This window comes from Lemur catta, chromosome 8, assembly GCF_020740605.2.
Source record: "Lemur catta isolate mLemCat1 chromosome 8, mLemCat1.pri, whole genome shotgun sequence".
In the NCBI taxonomy this organism is placed as follows: Eukaryota; Metazoa; Chordata; class Mammalia; order Primates; family Lemuridae; genus Lemur; species Lemur catta.
The window spans coordinates 17,804,051-17,819,444 of NC_059135.1; the positions used below are offsets into that span (position 1 = coordinate 17,804,051).

The 15,394-nt window shown below is 54.3% G+C and overlaps 1 protein-coding gene across 5 annotated transcripts in view; it reads left to right on the top strand.

Annotated features, from left to right (window-relative positions):
- TNS1 (tensin 1) overlaps window positions 1-15,394 on the top strand; it is a 165,411-nt gene that overhangs the window by 106,886 nt on the left and 43,131 nt on the right. The gene's annotated exons all lie outside the window — the stretch shown is intronic.

Below are 15,394 nucleotides of genomic sequence, written 5' to 3' on the forward strand. Positions count from 1 at the left end.
ATGGGCAGAGTTGGAGAGATGAGTTTCAGCTCAGCTGGAGGGAGGGAGGCCTGACATTCAGAAGAACATTCTTGCATTCAGGAGGTATGAGAAAGAGGTGGCAGGATTAGATTTTCTTGAAGTCAGGAGAATCCTTCCACCCCACACATCTGACTAGGTGAGACAAATGACCACGGCTGGTGGGCATGGGAGAACAAGGCAACTTGTACAGGGTTCTGACCAGGCCCCGGCTCATTCTCTGTGCAGAGGGGATTCAAGAGTCTTGCCCCAAACTCCCTTTTTTCCTGCCCTTCTCTTTCTCTGCTCCAGCATTATTTGCACCCACAAGACTCTTCCACAGGGGTTGGGGGTGTCCTGCCTCAGATGCCAGACCTGCTGGACTGCTCTCCGACACTCCTGGCTCCAGGGTGCTGGGCCAGGGCTGGTCAGCCCCGGGGCCACTCGTCTCCCTGTGCTCTGGGCAGCAGCAGAGCTGTCTGTGGGTTGGGGCCAGGAGCTTCTGACTGCTCAGTCTTTACATCATTACAGCCAGTCAATGCCCTGGCGGCTCGTGTGAGACTTGGGCCTTGGGTTGCTTTGACTGCTTTAAAAAAATTGTTAATAGCAAAGTGTTCTTTGATGTATGTTCTTCTCCTTCTCCAGGGGCAGTGAGATCAGATTTTGATATGAAAGCTCAAAGCTTCTCAGATCTTTCCTTCTTCTCTCCCTCCCTCCCTCCCTGCCTCCTGCCCTCCCTGCCTCCCTCTGTCTGTATATTACTTGAGAACCTTCGAGAAGCAGGTGGGTGCTCCTCATGTGACGCAGGGGCGGAAAAGGTGCCTTGGCTCCTGTCTCCCATCCAGGCCTGCGCTCCACGGTGTTGTAGCCTGTGTGCATCAGTGAGAGTCACTTCCAGTCTGTCCCTAGATGGACCTAGGGGGCAGCGACCTACCCCCATTCTCCACCCATCCCCATGCCCACTCATGTGCAAAACCACACGGACCCCTTCTGCACACAGGCACCACTCATGCATGGAACCACAAGGACCCCTCTGCACACAGCCACCTCTCATGTATGGAACCACGTGGACCTCCACCCCACTGTACACCCCCCAACCATCAGTGTTGGGAGCTATAATTATAAAACTGCACAGCCAGTTTGGTAACCAGTACTTATGTGTGGATGCTGAGACAATGAGTCAAGAATGGGGATTGAACCCTAGTGCAGGGATGGGTTCATTTGTGTGAATTCTAAGCCAGCCCTGAGGCAGTGTTCTTTGTGTTTCCAGAAATGCTTTGAGCCCTGGAAGCATCTTTAGGATGACTGCATTAAATTCCCAGGGGACCATTATGCTGGGGACCCTTGGATGTTGGATTTTTGGCAGGTTGTTCTAAACCAGCATTGTGATTTTAGTGTCACTGTTCACTCCTTTCTGCCTGTTGGACCCTCCGAGCCCTAACCCTTTGCCTCCTCCATCTCCTTTCTTGTTCCTCCTTCCTCTCTGGGAAGCAGAGAGGGCATGAGCCTCAGAGTCAGACTGGCAATGTAACCTTGAGCAAGCCACACCCCTGAGCCTCAGTTTCTTTATCAAGAATGTGGGCTTCATGATATCCACTGCGAAAGGCAGTTGTGGAGCCAAACAAGAGAACACCCATTAAGGTGCAGGTGCATGGTTCATAATTTGCCTGCCTCATTCCAATCTACTCTCTCCTTCCTCCTTGCTCCCCAGCCCCATGGCCCCTTTCCCCATTCTCCTTCCATCCTCCCCGAGTGAGGACTGCTGCCAACATGATGTGTATGTCCCCAGGAGCAATAAGGGCGGGGAGAGGCAGGAGGGCTGTCAGTGGATATACCCCTGACCTCGTCCAACCCGGACATCTGCCTGGGAGTTGACAATTCCCTTCCTGAGTAATCCTCTGGCACTCGAGCTCGTGTCCTGTTCTCAGGGAATATGCTCCTTAGCCTGGCCCTGTCGCTGCCTTCCTAGGACTGGGGGGGGTATGGAGAACCTGGAAGGCCAGGGCCCTGAGGGGTTACTGGAAGCTGCCCTGTTTCTACAGCCCTGAGCTTCTGGTCGGCTCCGCCTTCCCTGTCCACCGGGCTGGGAGTTGGGAGGAGGCCCTGGGAGGTCTGGGAATATGTTTTCATTGCACATGTGGTGCTGTGCGCTTCCTCCCTCTATCCCCAGACCTGTGACCCCTTGATGCCTTGCCTCTCTGGGAGCCCCCTCATTTTCCTGCCCCACGGCACCCCCTTTTCCACCATACCTTTCTCTTCCTTGGTGGCTCTCCCTAGAACCAGAAGTTTTAGAGTTTACAGCTTATCTCCTTGTCCTCTCTTGTTTTACCTCCTTGGAGACTGAGACCCAGGAAAAGGAAATGACTTGCCCGAGGCCAAGCAGTGAGTTAGTGGCCCAGCTGGGACTGAAATCCAAGACTCCTGAGGCTTAGCCCAGAGCTCTGTCTCTCACACCCCAGGCTCCTTCACCCCTCAATCTAGCTCAGGGCTTCTCCCCTGGGGCACCGTTGGCATTTTGGACTGGGTAATTGCTTGTTGTGGGGGCCTGTCCTGTGCATTGTGGGGTGTTTAGCAGCATCCTTACCCTCTACCCACTAGATGCCAGTATCATTTCTGTCAGACATGATAACCCCAATATGTCCAGGTATTGCTACGTGTCCCTTGAGGGGCACTGGCCACTCGGAGGTGCTGCTCTTCCACCAGCCCCTCCTGTCCGCAATCTTCCCTCTCCCACGTGTAGGGTGTGAAGTAGCCTTTCACTGGGGACACTCAGTTCTGCTTCCTGCTTCTTCTGTAGGATTGGGCCACTTGGAAACCAAAACACTCAGCCATCCTGTTCCTTAAGAAAAGAGCAGAGAGCCAGGCCTGGAAAGATGCTTCCACATCTGCCAGTGAAAAGGAAGAACTTGAACTTGACAGGAAGGGGCTGAGCTTCAGAGAGGGTGGCCTGGGAGGCTGGATCCCTCCTCCCTGGAGAGACCCCTCAGTGTGGGCGAGGGGCGCCCGCTCCAGCTGCAGGTTTGCTGGCCAGGGGCTGTCCTGGAGGGATGAAGCATTTGTTGGCCCTGCCCTGGGAAGTGCGCCTGCACTGGAGCCTTGCCTCCAGCACCCCACTTTCTCTGCACGGCTGGACCTGGACACGTTTGTGGTTCTTAAGTGCTGGGGGTTCACAGAACCCTTCTGAGCACCCAGCTCGTGGCATTTGATCTGGCAGCGGGGACGACTTCCCTCTGGGAGCCAGGGGCCCTGCAGCTGTAGGAAGCTCTCTTCCCCTCCCCAAGTGAGATGGATGAAATTGGGCAGGTAGGTTGGGCCAGATGAACTCACGGTGTCATCTGGGTTGACCATGTGTGATTCTAGGAAATGGCCTGGCTGACTGCCCACCTCAAGGTGTCACATGGCAAATCTGGGGTCTCTAAGAATCCTTGGCACCTCAGAGGGCTTTAGAGGGTCTTCAGGTTCACCTCCCTGCTTCTAGAACTTGTGTTTCATGAAACCGCTCTGCTCAGGGCTGTCTCGGGATTCAGGGAATGGTTGGCTGCCTCTGAAGACAGAACAGTACCATCATCCTCAAGTTTAGTTTAACCCATCCCCTATCAGAAAGATGTTTGCCTCTGTTGTTTTCTATAGTTTGTTTTAGGACAAAAAAAGAGTATTTTTATTTATTTTTTTTCTAACAGAAAATATGGTAAAACTGAGAGTATGCTTTTTCAAACCTGATCTGCCGTGCCCTGCCCTCTGCCCAATCCCCCGGGAAGTTCCTTCCTGTCTATGTGATGGCAGCTGAGGTCTTGTCCGTCCTTCTCTCTTCGTGGTCCTTGGTGTTGAAGCTGTCTCTGCAGGTGGGAATGGCAGTGATGTTTTCAGGCATACTGTTGACAGTAACCAATGCTGGGACAAGTCCCAGTGTTTGTTAATGGAATGACATCATATCCTTGGAGTCCGAGCTATTTTATGAGATGCTTCTCTTTGCAGGACATTCTATGCTATGGTCTTTGAGCAGAGACAGGGCAAGAGAAATGTGTGTCCTGAAGGCCTGGGTATGATACATATGGGCCCAGTGAGACAGGGTCACAGAGGTGCCATTCAGGGTGGGGCAGAGCTAGAGAAGGAAGATGGGGCAGTGAATGAATGTCCCAGTGGTGGTGGTCTGTGTTTCTGCAGCTGTCTCATTTCGAGCAACTTCTGTATACAGTGCACTGTGCTGAGAACTTTACATGTGTTGTATCAGTCTTTGTAATACTTCCTGAGAAACAGCTGTTAAGATACCTACTTTACAGATAGGGACAACTGAAGCTCAGTGCAATGAAGTCATTGGCCCAGGGTTGCACCAAGCTAGTAAGTAGTAAGTAATGTCTGCGTTTAAACCAGTGTCTGGCCCCTAAGTCCACGTTCTTAGCCACTGTTCCTGGCAGATGCTGAAGTGACATGAGAAGGTCTAGGGAGAATCTCAGGCTGCATTATCAAAAGCATGGTTTCCAGAAAGTGGGAGGTGATAGGCCTCTTGTGCCTCTCATAGGTCAGAGAGCCTGTGTGGGCTGTGTGTGGGTTCCTTGCTTCAGAGTGAGAAAGAACCACTGGACGCAAGTGCTGATGCGTCAGAGAGAAGCAGCAGGAGGGAATGTCAGACTGGGGGGGCGGATTGTGGGGAGTCCTGGGGGGAGAGGGGCTGCCTGTCAAAGGGAGACTCCAGAGGATATGCACAGCACATTCAGTGTCTGGCGAGCTCCCAGTGGGAGAGATGGGCTTGTTCTGAGTTACCCCGTAGGACACCATGAGGCCACTTAGTAGAAAAGACAGGGCACCAGGGTGCTTTTTTCTTACGCTGAGCTAAAATCCACCTGTTACAGCCTCCTAAAGATGAAATGGGCTTTTGCGGGGAAGATAGTAAGATCCTCATACCTGGAAGTATTTGAGTACAGCTAGGATCAGTTTGTGCCAAACCTGGCTGGCTGTCATTCTTCACTGGGGTAGGTGGTGGTGGTGGTGGGGTGGTTTGCTTTAAAATTCAGATTCCTGGGCCCCATCCCTGACAGTTATATCTTGGTAGGTCTGGGTGAGGCCCAAGGATTGGGGTTTTTATAAAACTCTGCAGGAGCTTCTGGTGCAGACAGTTTCTGGAGAGCAGCAGAGAACTGTGGGATTGGGTTGCCACTGGCAGGAGCTGTTGTGTGCTGGGGTTTTCCACAGTATGGTTTGTGGGCCAGACTGCTAATTATGTATGAGCTGATTTTAGGTGCATTTATTTTAATTAGAAAAAAAAGTACATGTTTTGCTTATCAAATCTGTGATATTATGGATATTGATGCTTAAACTAGTTTACGTTAAATAAAGTTTATTTTTAAAATTTACAAAATAAAATATAGATGATATTCATATGGGCAAATAAACATGAAGGTTGTATGCAAATAAAATCTAGGCTGACATTGTTTTGGGTGGGGCAGGGTGAGGACAAGTGGGTGGGCTGGGGCACCTTAACCTTTTCAAGAGCCTGGGGTTTGTTGGGAGTTCTAGAAGATTCTATGGAGATAGGAGGATAATTGCAATAATTTGTCCTAATTGTAGTCTTCCCCAGTTTGGAGCCTGAGGAAGAAATTCTCTCAGGCCCTTCCTCTCCCCTCTCCATTCTTAATGGTTTCTTTGAAGTTCGAGACACTAAGCTGCCCCCGCACCCATCTCATCAGTGAAGACAGGACATTGGCCAAGGTACAGGACACTGGGTACTATTTTTGTTTTCCTCCTTATTTTCCTTTTTCACTCTCCGAAAGAGGCAGGCAGAGAGTGATGCTGGCGGGGGCGGGGGTGTGTGTGCTGAGCTGTCTGATTTCCTTGTGCTCAGGGGAAGGTGAGGGAGAAGTAGGTGGTCTTACCTGGCAGGGCTGTCCTGAGCCTGCAGTGCCAAACCTGGCTGTGAAGCTCTGGGCACCAGGGGGCGGCTGCAGCCCTGGCAAGCCTGTTTCTGCAGAAGCCCTTCGGGGCTGCGAAGTCACCACGGCCCTCTGTAAGGCCATGCCGGTCGCCGAAGCTCCTGCTGTCCTGGTTGCAAAGTCCAGGCCACGTCCTGTCAACTCTGGGAATTGGGTTGGGAGATTAAATTAATATGCGAATAAGTCATGAACAGCATGCAAATAAGAGTGGGGACTGGGTGTCTGGCTACCAGCGACTTCTGCTACTTTTCAGGCACACCAGGGTAATGGTGGGGACTTGAGGGTGGTGCGGCTGTATTTTGGCGGAATGGTCTGCCTCAGACTTGGGTGGCTGGGGATAAGGGTGGGATAGTGCTGACACTGAAAAGTTATTCTCTGGGCCATTCATAGTTTCCACAGAGGGGAACAAGCAGAATCCCAATAGCCAGTCAATCGGAGGCGTCTCAGGTGGCCTGGGGGACCAGTGTCCAGGGCCAGGCACCCGCTGGCCTTCCCAAAGTTAGGCCTCAAAAAGCGTAAAGGTCCAGAGTCCAGAGCTTTGTACCGAGGGCTTCACTCTGGGGCTCCTGTCACCCTCCCAGAGGCCTGGCCAGTGACGCCTCAGTCCCTCTGTTCAGGTCCTGTACTCACCGCTGGGAAGTCCAGGGGCTTGTGGGGTTTTCTTTTTCCCTTTCCCAAGCCAGGGAAGTGTCCCGGCTCCCAGACTCTGCCCTGTGGGGGAGGCGGGGGAGAGAGGGAAAAAAAGATTTCCACCTTATTGTTCAGCAGCCGGAAAATTGTTGTCATCTGTTCTGCCTTCCATTTGCTGAGGATGGGAAAAAAATGTGGAAAATCTGGGGAAATAAATCTCAGTACCCTCCTAGGAACTCTCTCCCTTCCTCTCTGGCTTTGCATCCCTGCCTGTCTGCTCCGGGCTCAGTCTCACTTTGCTCCCAGGTTTTCTCTGTCCGCTTCTCCTCTGGGCACTGAAGCTGCCATGGGGTTGGGACTGGGGCCGGGCTGGGCTGTTCTGGGACCTGAGCGGGGCTGTGCCCGGCTGGGCTGCATTGGGCGAGTGTTGAGCCGGGCCGGTGCCGGGCCGGTGCTGGGTCGGGGCTGGCCTGGCCCTGCCCGCAGGGAGTGGAGGGCTTGGGATGCCGCTGTGATGTCATTCAAGAATCGCATAGCTGCAGGATGATAAGTGAAGCCCGGGGGACCCAGCTGGCTGGAATTACAGACAGAGTTTTATCCCACTGGCTTCCTACAAGCCAGAGTGAGGCAGAGCGAGCGGAGGGGGAGAGAGGAGGGAGTGGCGTGTGCGCGTGCGCTCCTGTGTGTGTGTGTGTGTGTGTGTGTGTGTGTGTGTGTGTGTGTGTGTGTGTGTGTGTGTGTGTGTGCATGGCAGGCAGGCGGCACTGGCTCCTCCCACCCTGACAGTCAGTCCGAGAGAGCCTGAGTAGGACACAGACAGTGCTGGGAGCTGCAGCCGGGCAGGCATTATTGGAAACTTGAGGCACCAGGCTCAGATCAGAGCTGTTTCCGCTCCTCTTTCTCCCTCTCGGTCCAGAGGGTAAGTGTCTGCTGGGCGGTTGCTGTGCCTGTGTGTGTCGTGAGCGGCTGTCTGCTCCATCTGGGGAGGGGGGCTGGGATCTGCCGCCACCCACCCCGGGAGGGTGTGAGGCTGAGCGGGGCTGTGGCCGCTGTGCTGCCTTTGGACGTGGATGTGCCAGACCTCACTGTCCTCCTCCCGGAGTTGCTTCTGGGACACGTAAGAGCCGCAGCCTTCAGGTCGGAGGGGTAGCTGGGTTGGCAGGGGGCGGTGTGTCTGAGTTGTGCTAAGTCTTTTGGGGTAATGATTTATCTTGGGTGGGAATGGAGTGGGCAGAGGGAGTGTGGTGGAGGCAGGGATAGCCCGAGTGAGACATTATTCGGGACGCCCCCTTCCCGCTTTCTGTGGCCTGAGCTTTGGGCACCCCCCAGGGCCGACCATTACCCGCCGGCGGCCCGCGGACTCCCATTCACGGCGTTCTCCCTGCTTTGGCAGGGCTCTCAGCGGTCGACTGTCCCCCGGGCCAGGGAGCTCTGAGTGCCCAGGCGGGCACCCTGGCCTGGCAGAGAAGGACTTCGGCTTGTTGTGGGCTCGGAGCTATTTTTACCATCCCGAGTGTGCCCGTGATATCTGGTGCCCAGATAGGCTGAGGGCAGGGGTGGGGAGCGCCGGGCTCGGGTTCTAGCGCCTGGTGTGGAGCTGCAGGCCAGGCCGGAGTCGGGAGGCTGGCCCTGAGAGTTCACATTCGTCCTGCAGGTGCGGGCTGCGTGGTGTGACCAGGGCAGGTCTCTCACCTTCCGGGGCCCCGGTCCCTCGGGTCTGAAATAAAAGGTCACTATCAGGTTTTCTGCCCTTACTCCTTCTCTCTGGAGGGCATGAGTTCATATAAGATGGTATCTGGGGAAAACGCCACGGCTACTTCCTAAGAAGGGGCAGGGGACACTTCTGTCACCATCACTTGACTGAAGCACCATATATCATGTTGTCCTGAGGTTCTTGGTCTGCAGCCGTCATTGGAGAGTCTTCCAACACCCCCTGCCCCCTCAACAAGCCCCCAGCCATCTTCACCCTGACGTGCTGAACTTGGAGCCGTAGTCGGTTTTGCACCTCCTTGCTGGGTGACCTTGGGTGGTCCCTTGAGCCTGCAGAACTTCACTGTCAGCCTGTAAAATGAGAGGTGGGCAGGGGATTAACTGATCCCCCACGGCCCTTCAGCTCTAAAAGCCCCAAGGCTTTTAAAAAGCTCTCTTGGCTCAGCCCACCTCCTGGGCCCTGAGAGCTCCTAGCTCTGCCCCCAGAGGGCCAGAGCCGCTGGTGGGAGGGGCTCTACCCTTCCTTTCAATCCAGGCTGTCTTCCCCACCTTCAAGGTCTTCAGGCTGAAATTCAGACTGAGCTCCATTTGGACGTGGGCCTCAGGCCTTCCTCTTTCTTTCTTGGCAGCAGAATTGGGGAGGTGGCCAGGAGAAGCCCACCTGGGCACCCTCTCTGGGTCTACAGAGGCAGGTTTGTGGGTTGACACTGGTCCCTATAGGGGACAGCGTCCCCTGTGAAAAGATTGACAGCAGCCCTGAGAAGAATCTCATTGTTTTTTGTTCACTCTCTGAAAATGCAAGGGGTTCCCTCTGATGTATGCTATCAAACAGGAAGAAGACAGGTGTCAATTTTGCCACAGCTGGACTCATCTGTCCCCTGCCCACAGGGCCCTTGTGCTCGTCCGTATTGCATCAGCAGACATCTCCCTACCTGCGCCTGAATCCCCTGGGCTGCACCGGGCACCTGCCCGCTCTGCCGTGTCAGGCTGTGTCTCCTCTGTGTGGTGCCCTTCAGAAGTTCAAGGACTTCTCTTTAACCCTTAATTCTGCAGATCTCCCAACCCCCAGGGAGCCCGTTCCCCTTTAGAAAGTTCAGAGCTCTCTGCGGCCTGCGCTGAGCAAAGGGCTGCCTTACTCCCTAGCCGCCTGGGGATGGGAGGTTGGCACGGGTGGAGGCCAGGATGTCTCAGGGTCCCCAGTTCTTACTGGAAGCATGGCTGCGGCTCTCCATCGCCCTCTCTGCACACATCCCCTCCTCCCAGTCTCCTGCCCAGGCGGGTAGGACCCAGCAGTGTGCTCTGGGCTGGGCTACTTCTCAGCTCCTCCAGCTGCGGAGGTTCCATTCTGTGTGTCCTGTTTCTTCCGGCTGGAGCCTGGCATTCTTCAGGGAAGTCCTGGGTGACAGACAGGGATCCCCAGAAGCAGCACCCTAATTTTTAGATGAGTGTGTCTTAAGTCAGGATCCATAGATGGACTTTGGAGTGTCCATCAACTCCCTGAATTATGTGCGCAATTTGTGTTTGTGCATTCTTTTTTGGAACTTAGCCTAGAATTTCATCAGATAGACCAAAGGGTCTAAGAAAGTCAATGTCTGCTGGGCTGTAGTGTGGGTGGGGAGGTCTGTGGGGGACACCATGGACTCTGGCTCAGCCAAGTTACAGGAACCTCCACTGTGCCCAGCCTAGGCTGCAGAATATGGGGAATAGCCCTCTCTCATGTTATTTTGGCTGCAGTACCTCTCTTTCCCTTTCTATTTGGGAGAACCTTGGGGTCCACCTAGAACCCCTGATTATTCACTGGGTAGCAGTGGAAGAAAAGTATCTCAATGGCTGACAGGACTATATAAAACTTTCTATGCTATTTAATGTAATGCAAAAGCATTTATGGAATACCTAGTATGTGCCAGGCACTGTACTTTATTGGCTCATCCTGTACAGCCATCCAGGTTATGCACCGAACTTCAAGAGGCACCATTCATGTATACCATGTTGTGGATGGCACCGTCTGGGAACCAGGCCCTAGGGACAGAGAGAGAGAGAGAGAGAGAGAGAAATAAAGGCCTTTCCTCGAGGAGCTCTTGGCTTAGTGGGGAATAAGCCAAGGACGTGGACATCAAGAATGACCGTTCGGTGGGAGATTGGTGTCACAGTAGAGACATCTACAAGGGACAACAGGAACATGGTAAAGGTTTACTTGAGTCTGGGGACAGTAGGAAAGGAGTTAGGTTAAGGCAGGCTTCCCAGAGAAGTTCAAACTGAGGCTGACAGAGGAGGAAGAGATTTGCTAGGGAGATTGAGAATTTCACGGGCAGGGTGAGGAAGGGCATTTCAGGAGAGGGAACGGCATGTGCCAAGGCACAGAGTAGGAAAGAGCATATAAATAGTTGAGTAGGAATAGAGTGGAGGGTGTTTGGGGCATTGAGGACAGTGAAGGTGAAGCTTCCAAGGCAGGCAAGGGCCAGACGATAAAAGGTCTAGCAAGCCCAACAAGGGAGTTGGTCTTTACTCTGTGGGTGCTGAGAGCTGTTGAGAAATGTCAAGCAGGGAATGGGGAGAGGAGAATATAGAGTGCTTGGACGCGTCAGCCTAGCTCACGTACTTAGTGCTGAGTGCTGTCCCTCAGCAAAGTTGCAGGTACGCATTCAGATCCTCACCCGACAGGCCGGGACGCCCGGCTCCGCGTGGGTAAGTGGCTGATGCAGGCTGACTTGGCCAATTAGGATGGGGACCATTTTCCTGAGTGCTGGTGTGTCTGGCTGCTGAGGTGGTAGGGGAGGGCACAGTTCCCCTCCGTCTCCTCTTCAGAGCCACATCCCTTGTGGCCTGCCCTGGTCCCTGCCCCAGCCCCCGGTCTCCTGCCTCCCTCCAAGCTGGGGTAGGGTCTGGGGCTAAAGGGCTAACAGGTCCAGAACTTGCTCTCCTGATGGCCTCTTGGCCAGGCCTCACTTCTGTCAGAGCTCACCTACTGCTGGGACAGACACGGCCTTGGACTCCCCACTCCTCCTTCTAAGGAGTTCTGCCCAGGCTGCCCCCAGGCCACCAGTGTCCAGAGTGGGCACAGTGCCTCTTCCTATTGGCACGGCATTGATTTTCCTCCGTGTTGGTTGGTCATCGCTGCTCTGGGTAATGTATTTTAATGAATTGTTATTTGCTGGACGTGGACCCAAAGGACTTTTTATCATGAAGGGCCCCATCCTGAAAACCTTAATAAATCATTCATTCTTCAAAACAGACCTGCTGGTTGGACAGGGTCTCTCACTGAGTCATTGCCAATGAAGGAGACTTCTTTCCCATGGTCCACGCGGCTGGCACCTTTTATTCTGCATGGTTGGGCCATCTGTCCTGACATCTAACTAGGAAAATCTCCCCACTTCGCATCAGGATGAGAAGTGGGGGTCCTTGACTTCAGAGCTTCTCAAGGTGCTGTCCACCCATGGGTGCCACCATGCCTGGAGAGCCGGTAAAAATGCCAATTCATGGCTCCACCCAGGCCTCCAAGTGAAATCTTTGGGGGTAGGGCCCTGGGATCTACATTTTTAACAACACCAGAGGAGGTTCTTCTGGACATCAAAGTTAGGAAATAGCAGCCCCAAAGCCTTATATCTTTAGCATGCCGTGTTTATTTCGGTTGTTCTTTTTTAAGTGTATTGACGATGTGTCTCTCTTCCCTCCTGCGTCCTGGCCTCTGCGGTTCTTCCAGTGCCACGCACACCTCTGTGCTATTTACTGGGGGGGTGCCTCAGGGAGTGGGTCCACATCCAAGTCAGCTGGGGATTTTCCTCAGAGTTTTCCAGAAGCATGACTCGCACATCTGGATTATGGCCACCGTGGAATAAGGGCCCCTCGGTGCGATCGGGGCAGCATCAGGAGTGGAGTCTGGGGCTTCCCGCAGCCGCTGAGAAGATCGGGGAGATACACAGACCAAGCAAGCGGGGCCTTGAAGAGTCTGTGGGCTCTGCAGCTTCCCTAGAGACGTGGGCAGGGCTCTGGGCTGCCCAGAGGCAGAAAGGAGGGAGATGGCGCACGAGAGAGGATGTCCAGGCCTGCCCGGGCGTGGGGCCTGGGAGCTCTGCACCTGGGGCTGCCTGCAGCTTGTGCTTCTGCTGCATGCGGTCTGTGCTTCTACTCCGTTGTCACTCATGCCAGTCCCCGAGGTCCCCAGCTGTGCAGACCCCTCCCTCCATCCCATGCCCCTTCCCGCTGGCTGTTCAACTTCCGTTCGTCTGAGTTGAAGGTTGCTGGGACTTTGACGAGATGGCTCTGGTGGCCCCTCAGCTTATGAGCCTTAAAGTGACCTCCCCCAGCCCCCTTTAAGTCCCCTCTCCACCCTCCCACCTCATTTCACTGCTTGTCCGTTCTCCCGGCCTCTCTCTTTTGCCCTTCCTGCCTTGATAGATTGAAACCAACATCGTGTTCCGGCTTCTTGTGGTCCCTGTAAATAGCTCTTAATGTGGCCGTGGTGGACGGGGAGAAGGGCATGATGAGTGTGTACTGGTGTGGGGGCTGGGCCGTGCCTTCATCTCTGATGGGAGGAGGAGGGGAGTGTGCCCCACAGGCATGCCCCTGTGCTAGGGTTTCAGCAGAGCCCCCACGAGGGGTGGATGGGCCTGGGACAGGCCTGGGTGTCCTCTGAGTCTCCTTTGACACAGAGAGGCAGACAGCTCAGCAGGGTGCAGACGGCCTGGCCTTCGCAGTCCATGGGGCCAGCGCGGCAGTCAGGGGCAACTGGCTCCATCGCTGAGGGCAACAGGAGACATTTCTACTTGTAGTTAGCAAACAGGATTTAATTAAACAATTTATACCTCTTCGATTTTCTAACTGAGCCTTGGTGGCTTGGCTATTATTGTTCCTGATGTTGTTGCTGCAAACGGTGGCCCATGTGGGGATAAATTACTTGGCAGAATAAGTTTAATATTGACATTTTCAAAATCGATGTGGACTGGGGCCTGGCCACAGGGGCAATGCAGGGCCAGGATATCAGGTAGCGGAGTCTCCCCCCTGCCTTGGGGACGCTTCCACAGCTCTCATGCGGAAAGCTCTTCTGTGAACCTCTGGTGAGTCAGGAGGGCAGCCAGGCCTGGACCTACATCTGAGCAGCCTTTGGGGGTCCAGGCGCAGGGCCAGGTTGGTGGAGATTCAGACAGTTCTCAGCCAAAACCCCTTTCCAGTTCAGACCAGCACCCAGCCCCAAGAGCTCTGGTCGTCTGCAGCCCCCTGGCCCTGTGTCACTCCGAGCTGGCTGCTGGCTGAGGTCCCGAAGCCTCAGGAAACACTAGGGGCAGAGGGGTGGTTCCGGAGAGTTCAGTGAATGGGCAGAGCACCCAGCGTGTGTGTGTGTGTGTGTGTGTGTGTGTGTGTGTGTGTGTGTGTGTGTGTGTGTGTGTAGGGGGATGCATGTACCTGGTGGGGCATCTCTATGCTAGCTCTTGGTGACATAACTTGGCTGCCTGTGGTTCATGTGTGTGTTGATCAGGATATTCGTGTTTTGTGGTTGTCTGAGCACTTGTTTTTGGCGATGGGCTTCTGTATGAGTGTTTATTTTTAGTGGCTGCCACTTCTGGCCTTAGGGCTGATCTTTGGGCATGGTAGGAACATTTGTATTTTCTGAAATGCTTGTGGCTTTAAGAGTAAGTATTTATTTTGGGGTATTCCTGCCTTTTGTGTGTTTATTCAACTCCGTATGTATGTGTGATATGAGAGAAATGCAGTGTGATAAAAACTGCATAGTCTTTGAAGTAAATTAGTTCTGATTTCAAATCCTGGCTTTACCAGGTACTATGTGTTTATAAGTAAATAGTTCCCCTCTCAGAGCCTCAATTTCTCCATCTTTATAATAGGTAGAATCCTGTCCGACTCACAGTGTTAGAAATCATGCGTGTGTCAAGTGCCTAGCACGGTGTGTGGCACGCAGGAGGTGCTCGCTGCGTGTTGGCGACTGTCGTCACTGTGTGCACGGACATACCCACACCCGTGCTTCCCGACCGTGGTTCTTGGCGTTGCGTGGCCGCTCAGAGAGCGCACATGCCTGGGTTGTTTCTGGTTTGGGTCGGCGTGCGTGTCTGACCGTCTTTGTGTCTGGCCCAGTGTGTGACTGCTGGTGTCTGGGCTGGAGCTGGTGCAGTCTTTGGGAGGGGGCTTTTCCCCTTGCCAACTGAGCCCTGGGATTGGAGAGCAGGGAGGGAGGCATGTGTGCATGCGTGTGCCGGGGCTGGAGGCTGGGCTGCTGACTGCACAGGGTGTGAGGTCACTGAGTTCCTCTGGGCGGGGGAAGTTCTTCGCTCCTGAGTCAGCCCTTTGGCCCTGAGCCACCCAGCGCTCACTTTTTCCTTTCAGAGAAAGTGCGGCTCGTGGGGGTCCCCAGAGCTGTCTGCAGAGAAAAGGATACCTCTCCCTGACGAAGACCTCTTGCTTTTGTGTTTTTGATCCTTAAGATCCTTCCCCACCACTCTGGTCCATGAACCCCTGCATTAGTACCCAGTGGGCTCCCCTGGCGTAGGGACTGCTGGTTTGCTGAACCCTGCCATAGCCCAGCACGGCAGGGGTCCTCGGGCTGGCTGGGAGCAGCAGGGCTCTGGACTCCCCTTTCTGCAGGCCTGCTGCCATCCCACCTGGCTTACCTGCCCGACCAGGGCCCCTTCCTTGGAGGCTTGGGTGGCATGGGCAGGACCCATGAGGAGTGGGCAGTGCTGAGGGAGGAAGTGGGAGAGGCCTCTGGAAATGTGGCAGTGGGTGGGATGAATGGCATTGTATATCTGAACAGTTCTAGAAAATTCTTTGTGTTGAACCAGACAGACTCAGCTGTGGAGGCGTGAGGGCAAGTTTGTCTTAGAGAGTCTTAGCCCTGCCTCAGTCTCCCCCTACTTACCTTGGGCATGGTGGACCTCTCATGGCACCCCTACTGCCCTCCCGGGACCTCTCCCAACTTCTCTGTGCAGAGGCTGTTCCCAGGGAGGATGGATCTCCACGCTTACACCTCCCTGTGCACGCAGGGCAATGGCTGCCTCTCCTGGCATTCTGCCCCTAACCGAGGGTGGGAAGTCCAGGAATGGAGCAGGGGTGAAACTTTCTGTGATGTGGTGGCAAGGGGGACCTAGGATGCTTTGGAAATCATCATTCAGGAATTAATTATA